Consider the following 24,164-nt stretch of genomic DNA (forward strand, 5'->3'; position numbering starts at 1 on the left):
GTGGTTTTGCCTTAGGCAGCGCTCTTATGCAGGAAGGTCATGCAGGAAGGTCATGCAGTGACCTTCATGCAGAAAGGTCATGCAGTGACCTATGAATCCAGGAAGCTCAAGACACATGAGAGAAATTATGCCATTCAATGACTTGGAGTTACTCTCAGTAGTTTATGCTCTGAAGTTGTAGAGACATTATCTTTTGGGACAGACAAGTGGATCTTCACCCAAAGGGATCTCAACATGCATCAAAGGAGATAGATGTAGATCTGTATGAATTTGATTTTGAAATCAAGTATCGGCCTGGGAAAGAAAATGTGGTAGCAGATGTGCTTAGCAGAAAGCCTCCTTGCTTGCAATTATAGTGTGTCAAATCCATTGATCAGTGAAGCAAGGGAGAAAATCATGCAAGACAAATTCTTTAATCCTATTACTACCCTTGTGATGCAGGATCTTCTCCTGAGGAAATGAGTGGAGTTCTTGGGTAAAAATTAAATGAAGGATGCATGTATTATAATAATCAGCTATGCATTCCCAATGATGAGGGAATAAAAGGAAGGATTCTAAGAGAAGCCCATGATAGTCTAATAGGTGGACATCTAGGGTTTATAAAAACCTACATGTCTATGAAGAAAAGCTTCTTCTGGCCAAGACTAAAAAATGATGTACTTGATCATGTGCGGCAATGCTTAATGTGTCAGAGAGTCAAGGCAAAGAGAGTCAAGATACCAAGAAAACTGCAGTCCCTAGACATTCCACAACTGAAGTGGGAATGTATTTGTATGGATTTTGTCACTTGACTACCTTCAGTGCAATCAGGTTACAACTCCATTTTTGTGGTAGTTGACAGACTAACCAAAGTTGCCCATCTGATTCCAGTGAAAGAAACATACACTGCAGTGGATGTTGCCAGAGTTTTTCTCAAAGAGATCTTCAGATTGCATGGCTTACCTAGGAGGATAGTAAGTGACAGAGATCCCAAGCTCACATCGAAATTCTGGATTGCATAATTCGAAAGTAGTAGGAAATTTCTTAGATCTTAGTACAACCTATCACCCCAAAAAAGATGGCCAGACTGAAAGAGTGAATCAGGTAATTGAAGATATCCTTCTGTCATGCTGTGGAACCCAAGAAATGATTAAGCCATTTGCACTTGGTTGAATTTGCTTACAATGCTTCTTATCATCAAAGCATCGGAATGAGCCCTTTCAAAGCTCTGTATGGACAAGATTTCCTTACACTGTTGACTTGGTCTGACCCATTAATCAGAGTCAAGATGTCCAGACAGATGCTTGATGACATGGACCAGCAAATGCAATCAATCCGTATATATTAAGGCTACCCAGGATAGGCAAATGCAGTATGCAAATAAAAAGAGATCAGAGAGAGTGTTTGAAGAATCAGATATGATCTTCATTTGCGTATGACCCAAAAGAAGTTCCTTATCTTTAGGGAAGTACAAGAAGCTCTCTCCCAGATACTATGGACGGTATGCTGTTAATAAAGAAAGTAGGCGATCTAGCTTATAAACTCTTTTGCCTCCCCATCTCAAGGTACCTAATGTATTCCATGTCAGTTTGCTTAAGAAATATGTACCCAGCTCGAGTCACGTGCTTGATGAACAATTGATTTCTTTGACTCAAGGCCAGATGGTACTCCAACTTGAAGAAATCCTTGACATTCGGGAGAAGGTTCTCAAGAGCAGAGTCCACAAAGAGTTTTTAGTCAAGTGGAAGTTCTTCCCTCTAGAAGATGCCACCTGGGAGAAAGAAGAAGAGTTGGTAGAGGATTACCCCCACTTTGCGAGATGAGGATCGACATCTCGCGTTTTTCAAGTGGGAGAGGATGTAAGACTCGTCCCCATCTTGAATAATGAATAAGCTTTTACCTCAATCCCCTCTAATCATTTCCTATTTCTGAACATAAGAAAATATTATTTTTCCTTGTTTTTACCTAGAGAGAAGAAAAATTCTAAAGAGAGATAATTCAATATTGAGATATTTTTGGATATAAAAATTCTCCTAATATCTAAAATATAATTCCCTGAAACAAAAATTCAAAATAAATTCTCTAATGTGCATTAGGATTAAATAAAAAATATGTATTTTGAAATTTTTGGATTATGGTCCAATTAAGGTTCATATGGACCAATAAGATTAATCCACATGCTGGGATGAGATAAATCCAAAGAATAAAAGAAAATAACCAAAAATGAGTAAATGCTCACATAAGATGAAGAGTTGACTGAGTACAAGGTTTATTAGTTAAAAATTAAGAGATATTAGTAAAAAAATGAGATATTTAGAGGAAATGATGCATTTTTGATGCCTCAGTAAAAGGAGAGAATGTCACATCAAGGAGGTGCCTTTTTCTTCATGATTACTTGAGTTTTTTAATAAAAACAAATGTGATATTCTTCTCTCTCTCTTGGAGACCAAACTGGATCAAAAAGAGAGCCAAACTGGCTCAAATCTTGTCTCCAAATTGTGTCAAATTGAAGCTGGAAAGCTCTAGAACCCAGTTGGACTTAGTTAGAGGCCTCTCTTACGTATAAATAAACCCTCATTCCTTTGTATTCTCAGCTATGATCTTTACCATGCCAGTATTATATTAAAGTAATCATATTTTCTATTATCCCTTAATTTTTCTCTTCTTGTGGGGATCTTGGAGATTCTCTCTCTCTTCAACAACTCTTGGAATTCTCTTCTCCTCTTACTAACCAATTAATTGGTTGGGGGCTTCACTACTAGGAAAGAATCAAGCCAATCTTAGAGGTAAGAATGATTTTTATGTTTGTTTCCAATTTTTCTCAATGACTTTCTTCTTCTCAACCCCTCTCAAGCTTGAGAAGCTTTCTAAATGATTGTTTTAATTCAAATCAAGCTTCCCCTAAGAATCTTAATGTTTAATTAAGAGAAAGTTAATCTTTATTCTTATTTGTAATGCTTTCTTTAAGTAAATCTCTCTCTCAAAAACAATAGTCATCTCTATGGCTAATTCTTTAACAAAATAATGTTTCTCAAAGATAATCTCTTATTTCAAAACCAAACTCTAGGCTTGATAAGCTAGAGGTTAAGAAAATGATATTTTCATGATTTTGCGCTATTAAAATAATGGTTATTTCTTTTAGATTATTTTTTAGTAGTTAAAAAACTACTTTAACTCATTCAAAGTAAGAAATGGATTATCATAACAAATTGGGAAAAGAGAAATGTTGAGAATTAGCTTAATCTAGTGGGATAGTCATAGTTATGTTTATAATTATGGTTAAAATTATGATTTAAATTCATAGTTTAAATTTAAGCTTAAAAGTAGAACTTCTATCATATTTTCATTACAAACTTTTATTCTTTTAGGAAATTTAAAAATTATCAAGAATAGCAACGAAGCTATGGCAAATTTTTCAAAAAGCAATACATATCTTATTTCTATGCATAATACTAAAAGAGGAACTCCTACCATATTGTAGGTTTAGAAATTTAACGCAAAAAAAATAATTTTTTGACCATATTTATGAAAGAATACTTTTTTGTATTTATGTATAATTATTTAATTTAAAAAGAGAAATTTTTTATTAAAAAATTTTATGCATAATAATTTTTTAATGATAAAAGAGGAATTCCCATGACATTAGGAATGCAATCATTTAAATACAAAAAGAGGAATTTTTGGCATATTCAAAATAATGAATATTCTTATTTAATTTAGAAAGAGGAGATTTTGATAAAAAAAAATTATGCATAAGAATTTTTAAATGATAAAAGGGAAATCAATGACATTCGAAATTCAATCATTTAAATACAAAAAGAGGAATTTTTGGCATATTAAAAATAATGGATATTTTTATTTAATTTAGAAAGAGATAATTTTGATAAATTTAATTTATGCATAAGAATTTTTAAATGATAAAATAGGAATTCCCATGACATTTGAAATTCAATCATTTAAATACAAAAAGATGACTTTTTGGCATATTCAAAATAATGGATATTTTTATTTAATTTAGAAAGAGAAAATTTTGATAAATTTATTTTATGCATAAGAATTTTTAAATGATCAAAGAGGAATTCCAATTACATTTGGAATTCAATCATTTAAATGCAAAAAGAGGAATTTTTGATAGATTAAAAAAATGGTTATTTGTATTTAATTAAAAGGAGAAAGTTTCATGGAATTTTAAGTAGAAAAAAGGTTTAAATTAATTTTGATGACAAAACAAGAATTTTTAGCATAATTCCACTTAAAAATTTAGGGTATATTAATTTTGATATTTAAATTGGTAGAAAGAATATTCTTAGATATTTTTATGTGGATAGAGCACCAAATTGATATATACCCAAATTTGGATTAGTGGAAGAAGAGTATTTTTATAAAAACCTGATATTCTCGTATAGAACTAATTCTTAATTCTATTGTGGTTAGGAAGGAATGAAATTCATAAAGTTATAATTTTCCTTACGGTTAGAAGTTCAGTAGATTTTTATCTAAAGAAAATCCTTAGAAATCAAAGTTAGAAGTAAACCGAATACTTTTGGTTAGACCACGACTGTGAGAATGGCGGCCACTAAACTACTTGCCCATCTCTCGAATCTCAATCAAGAAAAAACCTCGAGACCAATTCCGAATCTTGACACAAAGAATAGACTACCGTTGAATTAGCGTAGTTTTCCCTTAATCGAAATCACCAAGAATCTAGTTGGAAATTCAATCGATTACCCTCATGAGAGATCAATGATTCTCATTAAGAAAATCCGAATTGTGAAAAAAAGGGTTTTGTGAATCAAACTCAAACCGGGAATTCTACTTGCATAGAACCTCTGTTTTTTTAAAAGGACTTTCTTAGGCCAGAATACTAGAGGAAGCATCGAGGGACATCGCTCGCGGGCAAAGCCTGCCGAGATCTTCACTAGCCTTTGTAAGATTCCTCCCCCAACCCCCTTTTTGATGTCTAGTATCTTCCCCCGTAATCAATCCCTCTTCAGAAATATAAAGACCTTGTTTCTAACTGTTTTAACCTAGAGAGAGAAAATATTCTAGAGAGAGAATATTCAGATTATGAATATTTTTGGATAGAAAAATAACTCATCTTATTAAAATAAGTTCCCCTGAAACAGAAATTCAAAAAGAAATTTCCAATGTGCAATTGGAATTAATTGGAAATAAGTATAAAGAACCTTAGTCTAAGGGCCTAGATTTTCAGAAATCTTTAGACTATGGTCCAATTAAGGTTTCTATGGGCCAATAGCATCAATCCATGTGTAGGGAGGAGATAAATCCAAATTGTAAAAGAAGATACCCAAAAATGAGTAAATGCTCACATAAGATGAAGAGTTGAAAATGTACAAGGTTTATTAGTAAATAAACTCATATGTAAGGAAGAGGAGTTCTTTAAAGGAGGTGCATATTTCACATAAGATGAAGAGTTGAAAATGTACAAGGTTTATTAGTAAATAAACTCATATGTAAGGAAGAGGAGTTCTTTAAAGGAGGTGCATATTTCACATAAGATGAAGAGTTGAAAATGTACAAGGTTTATTAGTAAAAAACTATGAGCAATACAATTTTGACACATATGTAAGGAAGGGGAATTCTTTAAAGGAGGTGCATATTTCACATGCTTGAATGAGTTTTAAACTCATAAAAATTGAGATATTTTATCTCTCCTCTCTCCTCATTCAAGTCTAGTCCCAAAAAGTTAGCTTAACTGACCTTAAAATGGTCAAAAAGTGACCAAACCGACTTGGAAAATTCTAGAATCAGTTTGTTTGGTTAGGAGCTCAAATTTTCCTATAAATAGAAGCCTTCCCTTGTTGAAAAAAAACATAGTCTCTTATGCTTTGTTACTCTACTCCACCTAAGCCAAAATATATAGTCTCTTATGCTTTGTTACTCTACTCCACCTAAGCCAAAATATATAGTCTCTTATGCTTTGTTACTCTACTCCACCTAAGCTAAAATATATAGTGTCTTATGCCTTGTTACTCTACTCTACCTAAGCCAAGAACTGTGAATTCTTTAATAATTCACTAGTTTTGATACCTCTCTCTTTCTTCAATCTCCATTGGTGGCTCCATCAACATACTAAACCAATTGATTGGTTGGGGGCCTCTACCGTGAATAAAGAATCAAGCAAATCATAAGGTAAGTATATTGAATTTCGATCTTTTCTATGATTTCTCAATGATTCTCTCTTCTCAACCCCTCTCAAGCTTGAGAAGTTTAATTGGTATGGTTTTTTTTAAATGCTAATGAAGTTAATTGGTGAATAGTAGTGAAGAGTTACATAATTTAATAAATGCTATAGAAGTTAATTTTCACTTATATTTAAATTCTAATGGTTTTTATAATTTCTCTCTCTCACTCAAGAAATGGTCATACTCATGACCCATTCTCAATCCAAATGAAGCTTTTCATAAAGCTTTTCCTTAATCCAAGATTAAGCTATTCTTGAGGCCAAATTAATGGCTTTTTGCTATGCTTTTAGTTTATGCACATTGATGATTCAATCCATTATGGATTGATGACCCAATTAGAGACCATTCTAATTGTTTTCTTAATGAACCAATTAGAGACCATTATGGATTGATGATCCAATTAGAGACCATTCTAATTGTTTTCTTAATGATCCAATTAGAGACCATTATGGATTGATGACCCAATTAGAGACCATTCTAATTGTTTTCTTAATGATCCAATTAGAGACCATTATGGATTGATGATCCAATTAGAGACCATTCTAATTGTTTTCTTAATGATCCAATTAGAGACCATTATGGATTGATGATCCAATTAGAGACCATTCTAATTATTTCTTTAATAATGAGCTTTATCCCTTAGAAAAAAATTGAGATTTATCAGTCATAGTAGCGGAGCTATGGCAAAATTTTTATAGAAATTACGCATAAAATAAATTCATTCAAAGCATAAAAAGAGGACTTTCTACCATATTCTAGGAACTATCATCCTAGATTAATTAAAAGAATTTTATCATGCATGGAGATGTGGATGTTTGCATGTAGATGTAGATGTAGATGTATAGATGTAGATGTGGATATGGAGGTGGATGGATGCATGTAGATGTAGATGTATAGATGTAGATGTGAATGGAGATGTGGATGTATGCATGTAGATGTAGATGTATAGATGTGGATGTGGATGTATACATGTAGATGTAGATGTATAGATACGGATGTGGATGTGGAGGTGGATGTATACATGTAGATGTAGATGTATAGATGTAGATGTGGATGTGGAGGTAGATGGATGCATGTAGATGTAGATGTATAGATGTAGATGGGAATGGAGATAAGGATGTATGCATGTAGATGTAGATGTATAGATGTAGATGTGGATGTGGAGGTGGATGGATGCATGTAGATGTAGATGTATAGATGTAGATGTGAATGGAGATGTGGATGTATACATGTAGATGTAGAGGTATAGATATAGATGTGGAAGTGGAGGTGGATGGATGCATGTAGATGTAGATGTATAGATGTAGATGTAGATGTAGATACGAATGGAGATGTGGATGTATGCATGTAGATGTAGGTGTATAGATGTAGATGTGGATGTAGAGGTGGAAGTATGCATGTAGATGTAGATGTATAGATGTGGATGTGAATGTGGAGGTAGATGTATGCATATAGATGTAGATGTATGGAGGTGAATGTGAATGTGGATGTAGATGTATGCATAGAGATGTAGATGTATGTATGTAGATGTGAATGTACGCATATAGATGTAGATGTATGGATGTGAATATGCGATATGTGATGTGAGGGAATCTGAAGTGACGAGATAGAAATGATGTGATGGGATGAGTATACATATAAATGGAATATGGAATAAGTAATGTAGATTGATGAGGGATAATGTGGAAAAATGAAAGTTAAAATAGAAATTGTATTGTAAACTGTTTGTAAATGCTGTTTGTAAATGCTGTTTGTAAATGATTGTTTTATGTCAAGAATGCTGGGGGGAGCATTTTGACCGTCTTGTGATTAAAGTCGTGATGGTAAAGTTGCAACTGCTGACGGGGAGTCAATGAAGGACGTCTCGCGTAGCAAGGTCGGCCGAGGTCTTGACCAGCCTCGGTGCGATTAAAATGGTGAGCTTCCGGTACGGTGGATGAGGGGCCAAGGAAGCGGCCTATGCGTGAAGCGCTAGGTTACCTGCGAAGGATCCTAGAGGGTGCTGACCATACGGTGCTCGGGCTCTGGGTTGCCTAGGATACCCACGCGTGCGTCGAGGAAGATATTGGAACAGAGTTGGAGTTGTTTTCTGAATCGGGCATGGATCTGGTTGATTGACCTTGCTGGTCTTCAATGGATGAGTCCATGGCCCCTTATATGGATCTGTTGGTTGATCTTGCTGATCTTCAACGAGAGTCCATCTTGATAAGTGATTATATTGCCAAGTATTAAAGGCTAGGAACTATCGAAACGGCCCCTGAGCGTTCTAGTTGCCAATGATGCCATATATACTCTGATGAAGGAATGATGGAAAAGTATTAAAGGCTAGGAACTATCGAAACGGCCCCTGAGCGTTCTAGTTGCCAATGATGCCATATATACTCTGATGAAGGAATGATGGAAAGTTAAGAATCAATGGGATAAATTGGAAGATGGTGATCAATGATACTATGGTTTTATTAAAGGATTGTTTTAAACTGGTTGAATCTGGTTGAAAAAGGCAATTTCATATTGGGTGTGTGAGTGGTGTGACTAGTTTTATTTTGCATGAACATCCGGCTAGGGGGCCTTGGAACTCTTTTCCTTGGTACCCGGGACAAAACCTAACCAAATTTTTAATTGGATCCCATCACTACAGTGGTTGGGCGGTTGGCTAACCCATGGGATTGGATGGGGTTAGGCTGGACTGATGGATCCGTAAATCGAGACTCAAACTTTTGTTTTTACGATAGAAAAAAAAAATAAATCCCGGACAGAAACTGTTCTATGGATAGGAATCAACGGCTGTGCCTCTTGAATGGGGAAAAAAGCGTTGATCCCAATGATCCAAGTGCAAATTTCTTCCTTGAACTGACTAAGTATCTTATAGATGTAATCGGATCATCTCGATCAGTAATGATCTTGACTACGTTAGAGTAAAAAGTTATCCTGGTGGAATCGCCCGTGCTTTCCGGTAAAGGAAGTTTTTCCGGGTTCGGTTTTGGAATAACCGACGGATTAGTCTCTTATCCGGATATCCGTGGGCGAGGCCCCGAGTGTGGGAACCCTGTCCCGCGCGAGAAGCGCTACTTCCGCTGCCAGTACCCCGAATCCGTTGCTCGGTGGGAACAGGGATCTTACAGTTGGTATCAGAGCATTTGGTTAATAAAGATCAACTGAGAAGATAAATATGTCAAAAATTTATCAAGAAACACAAAAAGGTTATAATTGTGTGATATAATTCATACAATTTGAGATTCAAACTGAAATTCATAAATTGATAATTGGTTCTTCAGATGGAAGTACCGCAATTATATAGAATCCCTGACTTGCTTGAGGCCTAGACATGATAGTATTTACCTTATAATCCCAAGGGCCGTGACTACCCATATATACCGAGAGTATACTGCAGCTCTTTACTGACAGTATATACGAGTAAATCTAAGACTTGAAATTATAAGCGTTAATGCTATCTAGATGATGATTTCGAATGTGATTGATATGATTTTTAATTCTGTTTGAGAATGAATGAATTGATTTGGATTCTGATTGAAAATGCTGATTGAAAAATGTTGATTTTTAAAAATTAGTTGAAATATAATGAAACCACAATGAGGGGGAATGGGACGAGTCCCTGTGATGATATTCATAACTAGAATGATGATAACGAATTCAGCAAATCAATATGAGATTAGTGGGTTGTGCTGTCAGATTGCTATTGTTAATACTTGACCGGTAGATCAAGTTAAGGGATGTCAAATTGAGAACTTGCTTGACTGAAATTTTCGTAGAGGAATGTTCGGAAGGAAACTTTTCGGTCTAATGGACCATTATCATGTTAAAGATATGAATGATATAATCTGAATGAATTGTTATTTAATGATGAGTTCTATATAAGGGATATTTATCCCAGTGTTCTGTTGAGTTGACCAGAATATGAGCAACCCCAGAATAAAAATTGGATCTTAAGAATAAGAGCTGTCCTCTACCTTGCGAGATGAGGACATCTCGCACTTTTTAAGTGGGGTAGGATGTAAGATTCCTCCCCAGCCTTTGAGGTATACAGGAGTAAGAATCTCCCTTTCTAATCTTATAATTATTCCCTCTCTAAAATAAAAGAAAGTTTTTGTTTAAAAAAAGGAAGACCCTTTCCCTAGAATACTCTCAGGAGTCCCACATGTTTTAAGGATTTAGAACAATGAGTTTAGAAGTGAGAATCGGTGTTTTGGATACCAAGGTTTTGGTTTTCATTCGAGTACGGCCCAAAAGAAGTTCTTTATCTCTTGGGAGTATAAGAAGTTATCCCCCAGATATTGTGATCCTTATATCTGAATTCAATGAAAGTAGGTGACTTAGCCTACAAGTTTCTTTTATCCCCTCATCTCAAAAATTCTTAATGCCTTCTATAGAAAAATGTGTCAAACACAAATCATGGAAAGACGGTAAAACTTCAGTGGCAAGTTACCGTGTGGCTTCTAGGTTACGCTAGCTCCTTCCTTTATATAAGTCGTAACTTTTACTTGTCGCTCACAGTAATCTTACTCCCATCAATCTCCTTTCTTTCTTTACCTCCTTCATGGCTTGGCAACAGGAATTAGTTTTATCCCTGATGATTTCTCACCTTCAAGACGCAAGAGAGTCTGTGAAGAAAGACTTTATAGAACAGTATGAGCGCTCACTTTTTCCTCACCTAGGAACTTCTGTAGCGCAGACCAAATGGCGGACCTATCAAAACATAACTAGGGTAACACCCTGGGGTCAGCAACACTTTCGTAACAATGTCCGCTTGGCCATGGTTATTGAAGCTTTGGGTTTGGGTCCCCGATACTACTGCGTCATGAGATCAAGGCATCGTGGGTTTTCTGAGCGGGTCTTCTTACTGGCATGTTTTCTTCCTCATGAGAAGATATGCCTTTACCCCGTTTTTGGCTTGCCTCTCAGAGGTCCTTTTGTTAGATCACCTCATACCACTGAGATAGGTGCGGCAATAACCAGCAGAATCATTCCCATAGATGAGTTACCCTATACTTGTGCAGCTTGTGAGGACTGCTTTTGTGACCATATGATGGATGGGCTTATGGAAGTGTAAAGAGTTCTTCTATCTTTACTGTATAAGTCCCGTGAATGAATAAAGTTTAAATCTTGTTCCTATTTTGAATCTTGCTCTCTTTAAGACTTTTCTTGGTGGTTAATCTTGATTAAAAATTTTCTCTAAGTCTCATATTTGTGCATCTTGCGAAATTATCCCAAGTTGCGAGATGAGGACATCTCGCGTTTTTTAAGTGGGGTAGAATGTAAGATTCCTCCCCCAACCCCCTTTTTGATGTCTAGTATCTTCCCCCGTAATCAATCCCTCTTCAGAAATATAAAGACCTTGTTTCTAACTGTTTTAACCTAGAGAGAGAAAATATTCTAGAGAGAGAATATTCAGATTATGAATATTTTTGGATAGAAAAATAACTCATCTTATTAAAATAAGTTCCCCTGAAACAGAAATTCAAAAAGAAATTTCCAATGTGCAATTGGAATTAATTGGAAATAAGTATAAAGAACCTTAGTCTAAGGGCCTAGATTTTCAGAAATCTTTAGACTATGGTCCAATTAAGGTTTCTATGGGCCAATAGCATCAATCCATGTGTAGGGAGGAGATAAATCCAAATTGTAAAAGAAGATACCCAAAAATGAGTAAATGCTCACATAAGATGAAGAGTTGAAAATGTACAAGGTTTATTAGTAAATAAACTCATATGTAAGGAAGAGGAGTTCTTTAAAGGAGGTGCATATTTCACATAAGATGAAGAGTTGAAAATGTACAAGGTTTATTAGTAAATAAACTCATATGTAAGGAAGAGGAGTTCTTTAAAGGAGGTGCATATTTCACATAAGATGAAGAGTTGAAAATGTACAAGGTTTATTAGTAAAAAACTATGAGCAATACAATTTTGACACATATGTAAGGAAGGGGAATTCTTTAAAGGAGGTGCATATTTCACATGCTTGAATGAGTTTTAAACTCATAAAAATTGAGATATTTTATCTCTCCTCTCTCCTCATTCAAGTCTAGTCCCAAAAAGTTAGCTTAACTGACCTTAAAATGGTCAAAAAGTGACCAAACCGACTTGGAAAATTCTAGAATCAGTTTGTTTGGTTAGGAGCTCAAATTTTCCTATAAATAGAAGCCTTCCCTTGTTGAAAAAAAACATAGTCTCTTATGCTTTGTTACTCTACTCCACCTAAGCCAAAATATATAGTCTCTTATGCTTTGTTACTCTACTCCACCTAAGCCAAAATATATAGTCTCTTATGCTTTGTTACTCTACTCCACCTAAGCTAAAATATATAGTGTCTTATGCCTTGTTACTCTACTCTACCTAAGCCAAGAACTGTGAATTCTTTAATAATTCACTAGTTTTGATACCTCTCTCTTTCTTCAATCTCCATTGGTGGCTCCATCAACATACTAAACCAATTGATTGGTTGGGGGCCTCTACCGTGAATAAAGAATCAAGCAAATCATAAGGTAAGTATATTGAATTTCGATCTTTTCTATGATTTCTCAATGATTCTCTCTTCTCAACCCCTCTCAAGCTTGAGAAGTTTAATTGGTATGGTTTTTTTTAAATGCTAATGAAGTTAATTGGTGAATAGTAGTGAAGAGTTACATAATTTAATAAATGCTATAGAAGTTAATTTTCACTTATATTTAAATTCTAATGGTTTTTATAATTTCTCTCTCTCACTCAAGAAATGGTCATACTCATGACCCATTCTCAATCCAAATGAAGCTTTTCATAAAGCTTTTCCTTAATCCAAGATTAAGCTATTCTTGAGGCCAAATTAATGGCTTTTTGCTATGCTTTTAGTTTATGCACATTGATGATTCAATCCATTATGGATTGATGACCCAATTAGAGACCATTCTAATTGTTTTCTTAATGAACCAATTAGAGACCATTATGGATTGATGATCCAATTAGAGACCATTCTAATTGTTTTCTTAATGATCCAATTAGAGACCATTATGGATTGATGACCCAATTAGAGACCATTCTAATTGTTTTCTTAATGATCCAATTAGAGACCATTATGGATTGATGATCCAATTAGAGACCATTCTAATTGTTTTCTTAATGATCCAATTAGAGACCATTATGGATTGATGATCCAATTAGAGACCATTCTAATTATTTCTTTAATAATGAGCTTTATCCCTTAGAAAAAAATTGAGATTTATCAGTCATAGTAGCGGAGCTATGGCAAAATTTTTATAGAAATTACGCATAAAATAAATTCATTCAAAGCATAAAAAGAGGACTTTCTACCATATTCTAGGAACTATCATCCTAGATTAATTAAAAGAATTTTATCATGCATGGAGATGTGGATGTTTGCATGTAGATGTAGATGTAGATGTATAGATGTAGATGTGGATATGGAGGTGGATGGATGCATGTAGATGTAGATGTATAGATGTAGATGTGAATGGAGATGTGGATGTATGCATGTAGATGTAGATGTATAGATGTGGATGTGGATGTATACATGTAGATGTAGATGTATAGATACGGATGTGGATGTGGAGGTGGATGTATACATGTAGATGTAGATGTATAGATGTAGATGTGGATGTGGAGGTAGATGGATGCATGTAGATGTAGATGTATAGATGTAGATGGGAATGGAGATAAGGATGTATGCATGTAGATGTAGATGTATAGATGTAGATGTGGATGTGGAGGTGGATGGATGCATGTAGATGTAGATGTATAGATGTAGATGTGAATGGAGATGTGGATGTATACATGTAGATGTAGAGGTATAGATATAGATGTGGAAGTGGAGGTGGATGGATGCATGTAGATGTAGATGTATAGATGTAGATGTAGATGTAGATACGAATGGAGATGTGGATGTATGCATGTAGATGTAGGTGTATAGATGTAGATGTGGATGTAGAGGTGGAAGTATGCATGTAGATGTAGATGTATAGATGTGGATGTGAATGTGGAGGTAGATGTATGCATATAGATGTAGATGTATGGAGGTGAATGTGAATGTGGATGTAGATGTATGCATAGAGATGTAGATGTATGTATGTAGATGTGAATGTACGCATATAGATGTAGATGTATGGATGTGAATATGCGATATGTGATGTGAGGGAATCTGAAGTGACGAGATAGAAATGATGTGATGGGATGAGTATACATATAAATGGAATATGGAATAAGTAATGTAGATTGATGAGGGATAATGTGGAAAAATGAAAGTTAAAATAGAAATTGTATTGTAAACTGTTTGTAAATGCTGTTTGTAAATGCTGTTTGTAAATGATTGTTTTATGTCAAGAATGCTGGGGGGAGCATTTTGACCGTCTTGTGATTAAAGTCGTGATGGTAAAGTTGCAACTGCTGACGGGGAGTCAATGAAGGACGTCTCGCGTAGCAAGGTCGGCCGAGGTCTTGACCAGCCTCGGTGCGATTAAAATGGTGAGCTTCCGGTACGGTGGATGAGGGGCCAAGGAAGCGGCCTATGCGTGAAGCGCTAGGTTACCTGCGAAGGATCCTAGAGGGTGCTGACCATACGGTGCTCGGGCTCTGGGTTGCCTAGGATACCCACGCGTGCGTCGAGGAAGATATTGGAACAGAGTTGGAGTTGTTTTCTGAATCGGGCATGGATCTGGTTGATTGACCTTGCTGGTCTTCAATGGATGAGTCCATGGCCCCTTATATGGATCTGTTGGTTGATCTTGCTGATCTTCAACGAGAGTCCATCTTGATAAGTGATTATATTGCCAAGTATTAAAGGCTAGGAACTATCGAAACGGCCCCTGAGCGTTCTAGTTGCCAATGATGCCATATATACTCTGATGAAGGAATGATGGAAAAGTATTAAAGGCTAGGAACTATCGAAACGGCCCCTGAGCGTTCTAGTTGCCAATGATGCCATATATACTCTGATGAAGGAATGATGGAAAGTTAAGAATCAATGGGATAAATTGGAAGATGGTGATCAATGATACTATGGTTTTATTAAAGGATTGTTTTAAACTGGTTGAATCTGGTTGAAAAAGGCAATTTCATATTGGGTGTGTGAGTGGTGTGACTAGTTTTATTTTGCATGAACATCCGGCTAGGGGGCCTTGGAACTCTTTTCCTTGGTACCCGGGACAAAACCTAACCAAATTTTTAATTGGATCCCATCACTACAGTGGTTGGGCGGTTGGCTAACCCATGGGATTGGATGGGGTTAGGCTGGACTGATGGATCCGTAAATCGAGACTCAAACTTTTGTTTTTACGATAGAAAAAAAAAATAAATCCCGGACAGAAACTGTTCTATGGATAGGAATCAACGGCTGTGCCTCTTGAATGGGGAAAAAAGCGTTGATCCCAATGATCCAAGTGCAAATTTCTTCCTTGAACTGACTAAGTATCTTATAGATGTAATCGGATCATCTCGATCAGTAATGATCTTGACTACGTTAGAGTAAAAAGTTATCCTGGTGGAATCGCCCGTGCTTTCCGGTAAAGGAAGTTTTTCCGGGTTCGGTTTTGGAATAACCGACGGATTAGTCTCTTATCCGGATATCCGTGGGCGAGGCCCCGAGTGTGGGAACCCTGTCCCGCGCGAGAAGCGCTACTTCCGCTGCCAGTACCCCGAATCCGTTGCTCGGTGGGAACAGGGATCTTACAGCCTTGGTATGGCTAAAATGGTGTGCTTCCGGTACAATGGGCGAGGACCGATGAAGCGGTCCGTCCCTGAGTGAAGTGCTAGGACACCTAAGAAGGATCCTAGAGGGTTCTGTGACCAGGTGATACATGAAGACTGTATTAGGTATTATGGAAGAAATCCCGCATTATGGGAATTTTGAAATTGATCGGTTCCATGTATTATGGGAATTTCCCACTTAATGTGGGAAAAGTTATTGTGGAATTTCTTAAGGTAGTGTTGATAATCACCGTTCAAACCAAAAAAGTGGTATTAGTATTTGTGCATAAACATATTTGAAAGGAGTAACTGTTTGATAATCATGTAGGAAGGTGGTGTTGATAAACACCATTAATAAGAAAGTGGTATTTGTTTCTTTGCTAGGACCTGGCAGCACACCAAGTGAGTTGTACACTGCACAAAATTTATGAAACAATTGAACAAATAAGATAGAAACATTATTATATCAAAAAAATGAAGGAGGCACAAAAAAAAAATTCATTCAATAAGTGAAAATAAAAAATAAAGAAGATACCAAAGTACATCTCTTTTGGATATTAGAGTTATAACCTAAAAATCCACATTGTCAATATTGAATCTACAAATGCTACTCCTCATTGAAGGAACCATCAATATGAGCTTCATCCTCACAAGCCAAGCCTAAGCATGCTTTTGCTTTACGGGCTTCCTTTTTTGGTATCTTGATTCTTTTGTGTGGTGGTGGATTCCTTGGTCTCCACGACCAAAGAATTGCATCGGCATTTTCCCATACTTGTTGTTCTGCCTCATTAATTTGCCAATATCCCTTCCAACAATCAGCATAAGCTTGAGTATCTGTCAAACCTTTCTTCCTTGCACAAGATCCCCAATATTGAATCAAGAGTTTCTAGTAATTTGGTGATGTAGGCTCATCATCAATATCCGATTCAGCCATAGCAAGCCAAACTGGATAGATGTTTGTGTCATCTGGGTGCAGCATGACAAAGTGTCCTTGCCGAACATGTAGCATAGGGTTAAATGCTTCCTTGGTTTATCCCATGCAGGCCCACAATAATGATCAAGCATGACAAAGTGTCCTTGCCGAACATGTAGCATAGGGTTAAATGCCTCCTTGGTTTATCCCATAGCAGGCCAAATTGGATAGATGTTTGTGTCATCTGGGTGCAGCATGACAAAGTGTCCTTGCCGAACATGTAGCATAGGGTTAAATGCCTCCTTGGTTTATCCCATGCAGGCCCACAATAATGATCATTATGTTCTTCAATACCTAAGAATCTTTGTGCCTGCAATTGTTCAACATTCATATCATCTAATTGATGGGACCCTTCAAATTTTGGCCAAAAATCTGTGTACGTTCTTGCCTCTGATTGTATTGGTTTTCCAAGCTCTTCGATTACATTACTCCAATAATCTATCATGGGCCTATAATATCTTGGCACAAATGAACCATTACTTAGATTTTGCCAAAATTTTATGTAACCCTTCAATCCTGATATTACTTCTGCATGCATCTTTATATGCTCGGCCATTGGTAGTAGAGGTGGATCTCCTTTTGGTAACCTTGGTTTACCTTCATAGTCTGTCTTCCAACTGTCTTCCAAAGACGGATACTTCCACTCCAATTACAAATAGTTACATGTGCCTTAAATTGCATTACCGGTGTGTCTCCTTCCATGAAGAACCTGAATAGAAGTGGTTTGGAGTGACCTATAAGTGCTTCTTGCCCATCACAAATGTAGCCATCACAATATGCCTTGAAGTCAGGGACCTCTATAAGCAAGAAGGGAGCTGGAGAAGAAGTTGAGCTGGTTCTTAAAGTATCCATCAAATGTGGTAAAGTAAAGGTTTGCCCCACTCTTAATTTCTCTGAAAACCTGCTAAACATGGCATCTATATCCTCATGTGTATGTCCGACCATTAGAAATCCCAACTATACAGTTTTGAAAGCACCCCGTGCAACAAGCAATGACAAATAGGAAAATAAGTACCGATTTTTATTTTCTCCATCACAATTATCTAGTTGTAGCAACAAGTTTTCTGGCAACTTGCAAAACGAGGAAACCCAATTCATTGTGTCTCCCTGATTTATACATGGTTCAACAATGGGATCTTTACCATCACTCATATTGTGGTTCAACAATGGATTCTTTACCATCACTCATATTGTGGTTGTCTAAAGCTGTCCTTGAATTTAAAGCATGTAGAAGTGAAACATTGCTCTTTGGAAGCCCATTTGTTACTAGATCACCAAGAGGATGCTTATCCATCCTCTCTACGTTATGTAAACAACTTGCGATTGAGCCAATTGTTAGATTGGGATTCGGATGGCCATAAACCATTCAAAATAAAGTGTCCATAATGACCTTCTGCATGTCCATGAGTGATCATACCAATCAATGCAATTGGTAAATTATATCCCGAATCCACACCCTTGGGAAGGACCCGTAGTCTGGGAATGGCTGTTTTCTTTTGATCCATCTTGTCATGGATGATGCATACGTACTTCTGTGGTTGGGTTTCTGAAAATATGTGCCATGCATAGTATAAGCTCCTACAACTTTGTTGTTGTTACATGTGAATATCTCTTTCACTGAGGAGCCTTGCTCTTTCTTCTAGACTAGGTTTGGCTTCTAGTTTTGCCTTGAGACCACTACACAAGGTGCACTTGGAGAACGCACTTGCCTTTGTTAGGGACACTTGTGGATACTCTTTATTCCAAATTCTACTAAACGATGACTTTGATAGCCTCTTCTCATGTCCCAACTGCTCAAGTGTTGCGTTGATTTCATTTAAAATGTCAACTTGCTTGAATATTGATGGAATCGACAACCTGGTTTTCCTTGAGCCATCTAGCATTGTTCTACTTTTTTGTGGTGCAGGCTCAGAGTTCATGTTCACAAATTCATCAAGTAGTGCTCTTGCCTCACTAGCATGTTGTAGGCCTCTCCTCAATACCCCTGTGTTTCCATGTAGATATTGACACACACCGGACTCAAACTTTTCCCTGTAATGGTAAAAGGATGTCTTTGGTATACCATGCATCTCATACCATGCTCTGCAACAAAGAAATCCTTTGAACTGATTCACATGACATATATAAGGCAGAAGCTGGTTGTGGTCTCTGCTTTGGAATCCTGTTTATGAAAGTGTAGCGTCTTTTTGCAGAGGTTTGGGCAATAATAACCTCATTAGTTACATCTCCATCATTATTCTCATTACATACATCAGCATGTTCAACATGCATGCCATTAAGCGGAACATAGCGTTGCAATGGCCAGCATTGTCAGCTGTTTAATAAGCCATTTAACTAGGGTGATACTATCCACTTGCGGCATAGTTTGAAATTCATTTGCACTTTCAATAGCCACACCCACACAATCATCACCAAGTTGTTGAAAGTTGACACATTCAAATGGAAACACATATAAGATAATCCCTTGATTGATAGTTTGCATCATGCTCTCATCCTTTAGAAGAACCATCTCATTCTTCTAAGATTGTCGGATTTGCATGTCAAGTTTTGGAGATGTTATCAGTATTGCATCTACAATTGGAGGTTCCACGGGCTCTTCTTGATCTGCATCACTACATCTTTCACTCCACTCTCCAAATTCCAGCTCCCTTGTGGAAGGCCTTAAAAGCATTTTTGGCCAACAAACATTACTCCATAATGCATTTTTTAGATAAATGGTATCCATTGTAGAAAATGGTAGTTCCACATCCTTCAAGCATTCCTCCATAAGTAATGACACATCCTTGACCAATCTTTGTTCCACTACAAGTGGAATTTGGATCAATTCTACACACGCAGCCAATACCAACAGAATCATTGTTCAACATCATGTAGACCCTCCCTCCAGATTGGAAATCCATCCAGATTGATGCATTCTAACTCCACCACATGGTAGAGCTAGACCTTAAAGTTCTACGATGTGGTCTAGGTAGAATACAGCTCTACCACGTGGTAGAGCTAGATCAAATACTTTGAGGTCTAGCTCTACCATGTGGTGGAGCTAGAATTGCATTTAAGGTCTAGCTCTACCATGTGGTGGAGCTAGAATGCATCAATCTAACTGTGTACCATGCAGATCAACAAAACCAATTACTCCAAGAAGAGACCTACTTCACATGTCAACAAGAACCAAGGAGCTAGAATTGCATTTGATCTTGCTCTACCACGTGGTAGAGCTGTATTCTACCTATACCACATCGTAGAGCTGGATTTATTTGAGGTCTAGCTCTACCATGTGGGTGGAGCTAATGCAGATCAATAAAACGAATTACTCCACCAAGAAGAGACCTACTTCACATGATGAGGACCAAGGATCTAGAAAAAAGGTCAGACTCCATTAGTCCTAAAAATCTATATAAACTTGTAGTCTCTCATTCAATGCAATAGAAGTGTTTAATTAAACTTGTAGTCTCTCATTCAATGCAATAGAAGTGTTTAATTAAACTTGTAGTCTCTCATTCAATGCAATAGAAGTGTTTACTTAATCATGGTTTGTGTGTGAATTGATCTTCCCTAGTCCTTGATACTTAACAATCTATGGTAGGAATCAATGTTTCAAATTCAAGGCTTGTTATAGGAATTGCATCTGTAATTGGAGGATCAGAATGATCCCCTTCTTCATCACCGCTATAGCTTTCGTTTGATCAAATTAAGTTGCCATTCATGATGGTAGATTGCTAAATAATCTTTGTCCATCGAACGGCACTCCATAATGAGTCTTGGGGAGAGATGAAGTATCCATTGTAGGAAAAGGTAGGACCACATCTTTCAAACATTCCTCCACTAGTATGGATACATTTCCTTGCCCTATATTTGTACCAAAATCCCCTTGAATTTATACATATACTTTAACCTATAATAAAAGCTATAATCAAACTTATAAGCTTACAGTTATATTTATTAAATAAGCTATAATATAGTAGCATTAAAATAAGCTTTTATTAACTACAAGTTACTATAATAAGCTATATAGTTATAAATATTAATATAATTTAAGTTATTATAAGTTATATAGTTATAGTTGTAGGTTAATATATAGGTCAATGTATTTAATTCTAGTCACTATAGGTTATTTATAAACTTTAAATTATATAGGTTTATATATAAATGGGTTTGATTTATATAGCTATAGAAAGTTTATAAATAAGATATATAAAGTATAATTATAAACTATAAATAGACTTTAAGATACTATAGTGAACCTATTAAACCTATAAGCCAATTTATATATATCTTTAAGTCTATTTATATAATCAAACCTATAGTTACTATAGTTAATCTATTAAACCTATAAGCCTATTTATATATCTTTAAGTTACTATAGTTAACCTATTTCACCTCCATTCTCTGAAGTGGATTTTACCAGGGGCACAGAAAACAACTCTAGACGCCCAAGCACCCAAGAGGAAGTTCAAACAATTGTTTCTCCTAGAAGTAAGCATACAATGAAAACCTTACCATCTTATTTGGGAGAAGAGGTTTACTATCCTAATTGTGAATGTCACACGTTTGATTTCTCGGCCTATCATCTTATGAGGTTTACTTTCAAGTACGTCATGTCAGAGGTTTTCTTTTTTGTCCCGTCAGAGGTGTCTACATCCTAATTATTGTTTCATGTCAGAGGTTCACTTTTTCATCATGTCTGGTCATCCTACCTATGGACATCAGAGGTTTGATTTCTCGTCCTGTCATCTTATGAGGTTTACTTTCATATCATGTCATCCTGGAGGTTTGATCTAAGTTATAGTTGTCTCATTATCTTGACTCATAATATTGGAGGTTTGATCTTATGTCATAGATTTTTCCCATGGCAAAGATATGATTCTAGCTTTCCATGATATCTTTACTAACTAGAATGAGTGTCATTTTCTATTTTAGTGTTTATTGACAGGTCAATCTTCCAAGTCAACTTCTCCAAGTAACCAGATTCTCTTACCAAATCTAGTTCATTTGCCATTGATCGGATGATCTTCCACAAGTTGACATTGCCATGCATGTCCTTGCGAATGGACTATATTCCTAAGCAACCATGTAATAGATAACTTTATGTCTATTTCTTTATGACAATCCTTGTATCATGGGTGGTTTAGTTTCTTGTAAATAAGGGAGTGATGTAGCTCCTAAAACAATAACTTGTAATCATTTACAGATATTTTAATAGAACGGTGTGTGTATATAGAGCTGTGGATTTTTTACCTCGAGCCCCCGAGGGTTTTTTCATCCACAGTTAGGGACCTTTATTTGAGTGGGGGTTTTGCCTATATATATAGAGTCCTCTATATATAGCGGTGTAAATCCTAGGTCCCTTTATATATACACATCGCATGTGTATTCTACATACACTTCTTGGGGCGCATTTAAGGCGTCGTTTCTCTTATCTTTCTCTCCCTCACGGTCTGTTCAACAAGATGAGGAGAAGTTATTAATTCAAACAATAAAGGAGTACCGTGATGTTTTTGCTTGGAGTTATAAAGGCCTCCAAGGAGTTGATCCAAGCATATGTTAGCATACAATTCCATTACGAGAGGATGCAAAGCCTTCCAAGCAACGTCCTTATACTTACAATGAGAATTTTGCACGAAAGATAAAAGAAGAAATAGACAAGCTCTTAGAGGCAAAATTTATCTATGAGATTGAACACACTGAATGGGTCTCCCCTATTGTAGTGGTGCCCAAGAAAAATGGAAAACTTCGAGTATGTGTAAACCTCAAGAAGGTAAATGCAGCTACTGTACATGATCATTACCCACTTCCAATCACGGATCATATTTTGGAACGAGTTGCAGGGAAAAAGGCATATAGTTTCTTGGATGGATTCTCCAGTTACAATCAAGTGTCAATTGATCCAAAGCATCAACACAAGACAGCCTTTGCTACTGAAGATGGCATCTTTGCCTATCGTGTTATGCCATTTGGTCTAACAAATGCACTTGCAACCTTTCAGCGGTTAATGAGTCATGTATTCAAGGAGTACCTTAGGCTATTTCTTGAGATCTTCATGGATGATTTATGTGTTCACTCACAAGAGCGTGATGATCATATAGATCTTATAATTATTCCCTCTCTAAAATAAAAGAAAGTTTCTGTTTAAAAAAGGAATACCCTTTTCCTAAAATACTTCTCAGGAGTCACGCCTATTTTAAGGATTTAGAACAATGAGTTTAGAAGTGAGAATCGGTGTTTTGGATACCAAGGTTTTGATTTTCATTCGAGTACGGCCCAAAAGAAGTTCTTTATCTCTTGGGGAGTATAAGAAGTTATCCCCCAGATATTGTGACCCTTATACCTGAATTTAATGAAAGTAGGTGACTTAACCTACAAGCTTCTTTTATCTCCTCATCTCAAAATTCTTAATGCCTTCTATAGAAAAATATGTCAAACACAAATCATGGAAAGACGGTAAAACTTCAGTGGCAAGTTACCGTTGGCTTCTAGGTTACGCTAGCTCCTTCCTCCTTTATATAAGTCGTAACTTTTACTTGTCGCTCACAGTAATCTTACTCCCATCAATCTCCTTTCTTTCTTAATCTCCTTCATGGCTTGGCAACAAGAATTAGTTTTATCCATAATGATTCCTCACCTTCAAGACGCAAGTGAGTCTGTGAAGAAGGATTTTATAGAACAGTATGAGCGCTCACTTTTTCCTCACCTAGGAACTTCTGTAGCGCAGACCAAATGGCGGACCTATCAAAACATAACTAGGATAACACCCTGGGGTCAGCAGCACTTTCGTAACAATGTCCGCTTGGCCATGGTTATTGAAGCTTTGGGTCTAGGTCCCTGATACTACTGTGTCATGAGATCAAGGCATCTTGGGTTTTCTGAGCGGGTCTTCTTACTGGCATGTTTTCTTCCTCATGAGAAGATATGCCTTTACCCTGTTTTTGGCTTGCCTCTCAGAGGTCCTTTTGTTAGATCACCTCATACCACTGAGATAGGTGCGGCAATAACCAGCAGAATCATTCCCATAGATGAGTTACCCTATACTTGTGCAGCTTGTGAGGACTGCTTTTGTGACCATATGATGGACGGGCTTATGGAAGTGTAAAGAGTTCTTCTATCTTTACTGTATAAGTCCCGTGAATGAATAAAGTTTAAATCTTGTTCTTATTTTGAATCTTGTTCTCTTTAAGACTTTTCTTGGTGGTTAATCTTGATTAAAAATTTTCTCTAAGTCTCATATTCGTGCATCTTGCGAGATTATCCCAAGTTGCGAGATGAGGACATCTCGCGTTTTTTAAGTGGGGTAGAATGTAAGATTCCTCCCCCAACCCCCTT

The sequence above is a fragment of the Cibotium barometz genome, chromosome 24 (genome assembly GCF_041138505.1).
Source record: "Cibotium barometz isolate CiBa-2024 chromosome 24, ASM4113850v1, whole genome shotgun sequence".
Classification (NCBI taxonomy): domain Eukaryota; kingdom Viridiplantae; phylum Streptophyta; class Polypodiopsida; order Cyatheales; family Cibotiaceae; genus Cibotium; species Cibotium barometz.